This window comes from Corvus kubaryi, unplaced genomic scaffold (assembly GCF_017639235.1).
Source record: "Corvus kubaryi isolate FWS band 111438036 unplaced genomic scaffold, C.kubaryi_AGA036_p1.0 67, whole genome shotgun sequence".
NCBI lineage: Eukaryota > Metazoa > Chordata > Aves > Passeriformes > Corvidae > Corvus > Corvus kubaryi.
In genome coordinates this window covers 5293702-5302106 of record NW_024582055.1, presented here as the reverse complement: position 1 = coordinate 5302106, position 8405 = coordinate 5293702, and positions in this window count along the sequence as shown.

Here is an 8405-nt window from a genome sequence, read left to right as displayed (position 1 = left end):
CTCAGGCAGGTGAGCTGAAACCTGCCTCCAAGCCCTCCAGCTGGCATTGAGCTCAGTGTTTTACTGATCGGGTAGCTGGAGGAGTTATTTCGGGGAGATGCTCTCAGGCCCTGGAGGAAATAACTGATCCTTTTCCAAAGGGCAGTTTTGAGAGCTTTAGAAAGGAATCTTAGCAGTTACCTGTAGACAAAAAAGTCAGCATTTAAGGAAAGTCATGGAAATTCTGTAAAATATAGTAGAAGAGAAAAATAGGCATTTCTAGAGAAATTTTAACCCCAAAACCTAGAACTGAGTGTACATTACACCTCCCTTGGCAGAGTGATTATATGCTCCTGTATTATTTTCTATTGAACATAAAATACACTGCATCATTTGCGGGGTGGGAATCTCCTTCCTAAATAAACGGACCTTGAGCTTTAGCCTAATACCAAACCAAACAAACCCCAAACCTGCCTTTCCCCTCCCCATCCAGCTTGATCTGGACTGACTTACAAATAGCAGGAGAGAAGCTGGTGGCCTGTGGGTTATTCAGTAATCTGTAAGCTAAAATCAAGAAAGCTGTTTTTGGGGTGTTTTTTGAATTAGGTATTCAATGTGTTCAAGACAGCTTAGGCAGTCTGGCAAAATAAAAAATGAATTAAATAGAAAAAAAAAAGTAAGTACATCTGGTTTCCAGTCCTGCAGAAATTAAAGGAGAAAGATCCTTGTTCTGCAAGGTTTTTATTCTTTGTGTTTGGGTCTGATGGGGTTTTTTGTCTGGCTTTTTTCCCCCCGCCCCCACCCCGATTGGATTCTGTCACTACCCAATTTTGGAGGAATTTTCCCCAGGGAATAATTTGTTGTTTACCACAATCCTTTTGTTACTGCTGTACACTACACTGCTTTCTTGAATAGTAACCTTTAAAAAAAATATGCATCAGCTCTCTTGGCCTCACTGTTCATCAGCAGCTTTTAATTCTGTCAAGGCCATCCCTTCATCTGGCAAATCACACAAATGTCTGTGGTGTGAATTGGACATGTTCCGTGTCACGAAGGCAGTTTGGGAGCTCTGTTCTCTGGCTGTCTGGGCTCCAGCTGCTGCCATCCTGGGCCCTGTGAGGAATGGTGTCCAGCCAAGGTGCTACCATGGCAGGTACCCTCACCTGGGTTCTCCTGGCTCTCAGAGCAATCTGCTCCACAAAGCCTGTTGGTTTTGCCACTGTTACATGTCACAGGACTTCTCTGTGAGGAAGAGTTTGCTTATGATTCTTAATTAATTCCATGCATTTTTTCCCTCACACCCCTATTTTATTCATTATCTTTGGTTATCTTACATAATTTTATCAATTATACTTAGTTATCTATAAGTGTTATCTTTGGACAGTAAGAAACTTTCATATATGAAATATTTGTATAGATTCTGTTGCCCTGCTTGGAAGATTTGTCAGGTGGTAACTTGAGGGCACCTGAGAAGCAGAGGTTGTATCAGCTGTAGCTCTCCAGGTTACAAGAACTCCTCAATTAACACAGCCTGTGTTAATTGAACCCATATCTGTCCCCATATCTTTTGGTTGTAATCAGAGCAATGACTGCTGCTCTGTCTTCTCTCCCGTGCCAAAGTTATTGCTATGATAAGCAATTTACATCTTAGAGTATTTTAGATTGGAAGGAACCTCAAAGCAGTGGTTCCAGCCTAATTTGCTTTTGTATAGTTTTTAATTTGTGCAAGTTCAGGATACTTTTTTTTAAATGAGAATTGATGAAGAACAACTACAGGAAAATTCATACTAGCAAATTTATTTTAATTCTTTCCACTTGTCACATCTCTCATGTGGGTTCAGTGGTGGTGGTACGATAGTTACTCAGTCAGGTTTGAAAGAAGTCGGTGATAGAAGAAACTTCAGAATAACTCATGACTTTTAATCAAGCGGAAAAAACATGAGCCAGTCTGAGGCAAAGCAGCCTATCTGGTTTTCAGTGCAGGAGCCCACGTGTAGTGTGTGTGTGTGTGTGCAACAGGGGACTATTTCCACTTGCTAATGTCAGTGCTGCTATTAATCAGCTGCTCACGACCGTCAGTAATGTTGTTTTCAGATTTGTTCCACACCTCTTTGCCCGCAGACTGCACCTCGTGGGTCACTGTGCTGGGCTGCAGCACAGGGCTCTCAGCTATGCCCAAGTGTCAGGGGGCTTAAACACACCTCAGCACTTCTGGCTGGGGTGTTGGGGAACAGAGATGGGGGAAAAAAATCTTGGTCTTTTCCATTCTTTTTTGTAGGAGGTGGGCTTCAGGTCAAGGCTGTGAGCTGCTCCTCCTCCTCGGTTAGAGAGGGAAGCCAGGAGATTTCTTATCCTCTAGGATGTTGCTGGGTCCAAGACCACTTTGAGCTCACAACACATGATAGGACACGGGCAGATGGTTGTAAACTGAAAGAGGGTGGGATTATATTGGACACAAGGAAGAAGTTCTTCACTATGAGGGTGGTGAGGCCCTGGCACAGGTTGCCTGGAGAAGCTGTGCATGCCCCAGCCCTGGAAGTGTCCAAAGCCAGGCTGGATGGGACTCTGAACAAACTGATTTAGTGGAGGGTATTCCTGTCCATGACAGGAGATTGCAATTACGTGGTCCTTTCCAACCCAAGCCATTCTGTGATTCTATGATCAGTCCTGCCTGGTCTAAACCTAGGGTGACTGAAGCAATACACCTGCTGTTATCCAGTATGGAGGAAATGAAGATGGAGCTAACTGGGAAGCTCAGGGGAAGAGAGCATTGAATTATTTAATTTCTACAGTGTTTGAATACATTTTTCCTTCCTTGATAGCTGTTTGAATTCTCCTTTTTTTTGTCCTTATGGAGGAGGTTGACTATCAGAGCTGCTCTCTGCTTGCTCACAATGTTTTCTCTTGAATTATCTTTTAGAAGTTTTTTGTGCCATGTTAGATCTGCTTAAATAAATTGCCTTGGAAAACTAATAAAGCATTAAGACACTGAAAAACCGGGCTGCATACAGAAGACACTCTAGGTACTTGAAGTAAATTCAGGAGTTTCAGGATATGCATGCATGTGGTGGGCGACGGGAAATGAGTTAATTTTCTATATTCCTAACTTGTTCCTTTCTTCTCCAGCACTGTTTGCCTGGGAAAACAATGATTGCCTTTCATTCTTTTCTTCCCTTTCAAAGAACTGGGATTTAGTCAATGGGACTATTTACATGCAAAACGTGAAGCATATGCATAAGTGCTTGCAGGACTTCGGCCTTTCATTGTCGCTAAAAGATCGCTGCTTTCTGGTGGCAGATGAACTTGTCATTTTAAAACTCATAATAAACGAAATTAAGTCATTGCAGGCAGGTAATTAGCCTTAAGAAAAATAAACAAGCTTGAAGGAGTTTAATAAATGTTTTCCCCAGCCCCCCAGCTGAGGAAAATGAGGCACTCTCCTTTGGAATAATACAAAAGTGCAGGAATAGACATATTGAAATAAAACGGGAGATGATGGGGAGTGGGGTAAAACCACCCTTGGTTGTGTCGAAAGCAAAACGTTGAATAAGATGCTGAGAGAATTGGGTTTTCTCTATTCAGTTTAAATTTAGCTTTGACTTATTTTCCTGCCTGTACTGGGTGACCTGCAGATACCACAGAGCTCTGCTGACCACAGGTTTGCTGAGCAGAGTGGTCTGCTGTGTAAAACAGCAACAAAAGCTCGACAATCAAAATTTCCATCCACTCTGCTGTCCTTCAGCCTGATATCTTTAATTTTCTTCTTTGGGTAGATTAACCGAAGCACTCTATTTCTGTCTAATTTGGTGACCTCAGAACACATCTGATAAGGAAATTTGCTTATCAAGATATATGGTGGAAATAGCTGTAAGTGTGAGAGTATGTTGCAATGCTCATGCTCTTGTTAAGGCTCGTTGAGATGAGAAAAGCTTTGCTGTAGAACTGTATTCCATGTAATCTTCATGTTGTAAGTATCCTACTTGAATTGCACTGGGATCTAATTCCAAAAATTCATGCGTTCCTTGGGTTTTCAGCCAGGATTTTTCAGTGTGTAAATATGCAAGCTTGAGGTAGGCTGTAAAAATCCCTGGCTTCCTAGAGAGCCTCTCTGCCTCGACCAGCTCCCACCCTCGTGGCAGTAACCAAAAGCATTCCAAATAGAGCCAAGGGATCACTGTGCTCCTTACTACGAGCAAGGGCTCTATGTCCTATACTCCTCGTACAGGCACCGAGCACTTTTTGAAAGCTAAACAAATAATAACCCTATCAAAATAAACCAATTTTAAATGGTAGCAAATAAAAGAGGAATCCAATCATGTGCTCCTTCACCTGACTAATGTTTCTATGTGCTCAGCCCTCAGCCTTATTGCCTTTATGAGATTTACATAAATTAGTCATCACATTTTATCATTTTCCTTTTACATATGTATGGCTGTTTGATGTGTGTGAAAAAATGTCATGAGTATCAGAGGTCTATTTGCATCAGAATTTCCAGTGGAAATGTCAAGTATGACCTTTCCCTTGTCCGGGTGGCTAATCCCATTTGAAATTCCTGCCATGCTCCTAGGGAGGGTCACTGCGCTTGTGAATTCAGGCACAGCACCTGCTGCAGCCTCCACTCCTCCTCTTCCTCCCCGAGCTCAGATGACAGAGCTGGCGGCCTGCAGAGCTGGGCTGATGCTCGACCTGGCTGCAGTTCCCTGCGATCCCTACTCCCCAGTTATGGGACTAAAATGCTTTGTTATGAATTTCTTTTTTTTTTTTTTTTTCTTGGCAAGGTTTTTTTGGAGGGTTTAAAGAACATAAAGGAAAGATGGAGCAGACAGATTAATGGTGACTGCTTACTTTTGAAAGAGGAGTGGCGATTTGGAAATTTCAGGGCAGAAAAATAAGGCTTTTTTCATGTTAAAAGAAAAAAAAGCAAGAGTAAAGATATATGTGGGTTCATAATGCCTCCTGCCTGGATTATTGGATAAGAGATGCACCTTTCCTGATGAGGGACTTGAAGCCTTCCCTTGTGGCTGTAAATCAGTCTGGAGGCTGTAAGCAGGTGCAAATACACTGGCAGGATATCCACATGTAATAAACTAACCCTTGCTTTGCCACTATGCAGGTCTGTTGACAATTTCCCATTACAGGAAGTGCTTTTTGATATTCAGAGGAAATCTGCTCTTGGGTTATAATGTCTATTTCTATCATAGTGATTTTATAATCCCATTGTATGCTGAGGGGATTTGGAAGTAAAATTTCCTGCAGCCTACAAGAAAATAACTTTTATAACCTTGCTTATCTCTAATTACATTTTATTATTTTTTAGATGTTAGTTTATTTAAATATTTACTTTGGGAAATAACCACCAGAGATTAAGTTCTTGGTTCCTGTAGTCATGTGGGTATTATCAGTTTATGGCTCCTTTCCGAACCAGCCTCAGTCAAATAATTTTCTATCAGACTGGAGCTGTATTGGCAAGAACAAGAAGCACTGGTGCCTTTGTAATCAGTTCCTGACATTAGAGATAGTACGGCCAGTTCCTGGGCCTCCTTCATCTTATATAAAGTTTGATTAAAGCACAAAGCCAAGATAGTGGGAATGCCAAACTTGCTCCTAATTCTGCTGCCAGACTGCCCCATGAGCTGTAGCAAACAACCCATTTATGATCCCTAAACTTTGAGTCCCTCTGAATTGAAAAAAATTCCCTGTAGTGTGTTGAGGAGACTTGGTGAATGGAGATTCTTAGGGAAAAAAAATTAACTTTGGTGAATAAAACTCAATAGTAGGTTGTGTAATACTTTTGAGAACTCCTGCAGCCCACTCCTGCTCCTGGTTTGGACCTCCTGGCCTGGGTGGGGACCTGGTGCCCATGGGATGCTGTGAGCTGCTTAGGTCCGCAGGGAGCCTATCTGTTCCCGTGACTCACGGACAGCTTTCCATCCATGGTTTACACTGCATTGCAGTGTGTAAAACCACCACGCTTAAATTACTTCATGACAGCAGGAAGTTCACTCTGGATGACCAAACTGGCCACCATGCCAACTCAGCTATTCCCTTTCCAGCCTAAGATGATCCCCTTCCTGCAGCACCTGATTGAAATCGGTTCCAGCACCTTTATTGTTCCTAGGGTCTGAGCGTTTGTCTTACAGCAAGTGTTTTGGTGGGTGATCTGCATTCTGATAGAGCATAACCTTCAGTGCTTTTCCTCAGGAAGTGACTGTACTGACAAGTAAAGCATGTTTATCTGCTGAACAGAAAAAAATACAAATAAGAAATGTATTTAACCAGGAGGTGACTCAGTATGTGACAGGTGGGATGCTGGTTACATATTTTCCTTAAGGAGTGGTAGAAGATGACAGGAACAAATCCGTCATGTCCTCCCAGGGTGTGTACATGGGCAATGTGAATCAATATATTACAAACACAGACATCATGGTGGGTGGCTTTAAATTCAGTGCTTCAAAATCACTGGGGGCTAAAGCCAAGGTCTTTAAGCAACCTCCTGCCCTAATGCACTTTGCTAAGCACTCCCCTTAGGTTCCAGTAACGGCTGAGTGAGTCCAGGGAGAGCAGGGCAGTCTCCCTTGTGAAAAAAGTATTGTTTCATCATGTTCTGTGTGTGTTTATCTGAAAACAGAACATATTCTTGAAATGACTAGTTATTGTCTGCTAAAATTTTCTGAGTCAAGAGTGCTGCTTGCCTCTCTGGGGAGCAACAGGGCCTGCTGCCAGCACAGCACCTGGAGGGAAGTCTGAGAAGACAGTGGACACAGCAATTCCCCTTCTGTCTCTCTGAAAGTCTGGATGTGACGGATCTGCAATTTGTACCATCAGCTAGACAGGGCAGCACACACCATAGCTGAGTGTACTGGGCAAACACCAGCTCATTAAAACTGGAGGAAATACCTTTTTATTTTTAAGCAGGAATCTTTGTATACCACTGTTAGTTTGACAGGTCTTTCTGTGGCTTTTACTAAGACAGGAACAGAAGAGAAAGGAATTCTTAAAGGCTTGAAAGCTGAGCTTATCCTGGATAGCCAGTAGTGGGAATGGCTGCTGTCCCATTCTCTTCCCCTCAGACTCCCTCATAACCACCTCTGGTACCCCATACTGCTCCTACTGGAGGAATCTGACATGGAGGAAAGGACAGGGATGATTGCTGCAGTGCCCTGAGCCCCTTGGCAAACTTGTCTTTTTGCTGCCTGGTCATTCCTACGAGCTCTTATGAGTATTCCCCATGTTGGACAGATGGCTCCAGCCAACTGGTCTCATGGGAAGTGTTCTCACGTCCTCAAATCTTCCCGTAAGTCTCGCTTTTCCTTTAACACAGAGCCTGCTTCCTTATATAGGAAGTTGCACTTAGAAGTGCAACCTCCTGTGAAGATTTAGGAGTCTCTCCAGGCTGCTGTATCTCTTCCAGGCACTGTGCTGATACAAACAGGCTGGGTTTCTGATGCTGTGGAGACCTTACAAGGTAGTGGCCAGAGCCTCTGTAATAAAACCCTTCTGCTTATTAATGGCTTCCTGTAGCATTCACACGCTATGCTGCAACTGAAAACAGCCTTTCTCCAACACCATTCCCACTGGCTTCACCCACTTGCACTAAAAATTCAAGTCAGATCAGAAATATTCTTTAATGCCGCATTACTAACAAACACTTCATGATATATCAGTTAAATGGCACGGGTGTGACACGATGTGATTTTACTTCAGGAGAGCAGAAGACAAATAGGGTCATAAACAATTTTTATAGTGCTAGGAATGGGAAGAGAGAATTTAACATTCTAAGGCATAGTATTACATTTGAGCTACATATCTGTCCCCCTCCCCTTTTGCTCCGGTTTCCTGAGATTGCTGCACTATAGATCAGCACTGTAAATCAGCAATCCTCTGAATGGTCAGGTAAAACACTAAATACTCCAGGTTGGGCAATTTTCTCTTGGTACATGAGTGGCATAATTCACCTCCTTTATTTATTTATTTATAAATATGGTCTTTCTGAGGAAATAAGGGGACTAGAAACAAGGGGTTTGTTGCTGTACCCTGGCTGAGGAACAGGTATCACCAATGGCACTGGTAACCTGCGAGGTCTGACCTGTACCTACACAGCTTGAGTGGAATTCAGGTGTAGTCCATTGCCTTCCTGACTCACTTGGATAAACAGGAGCTAATTAATTGCCATGCTGGCTTGTGAGGTCACTCTCAATCCAGGGAAAAAACCCCACAGTTCTGACCTCATACAGGTTAAGCCCTAATCTGTTAATTCCATCCGCAAGATACTTCTCCATGTGTTCAGAATTTAGGTCCAAAGTTGCCCCCAACACACAATATTTGACAAATGTTGCTAAGTACTAGATAAAATAAATAATAGATTGCATGACAAGTAGGGGTTTTTAAAAAATTTCTGTATTTTATATTACTATGATTTCAAACAT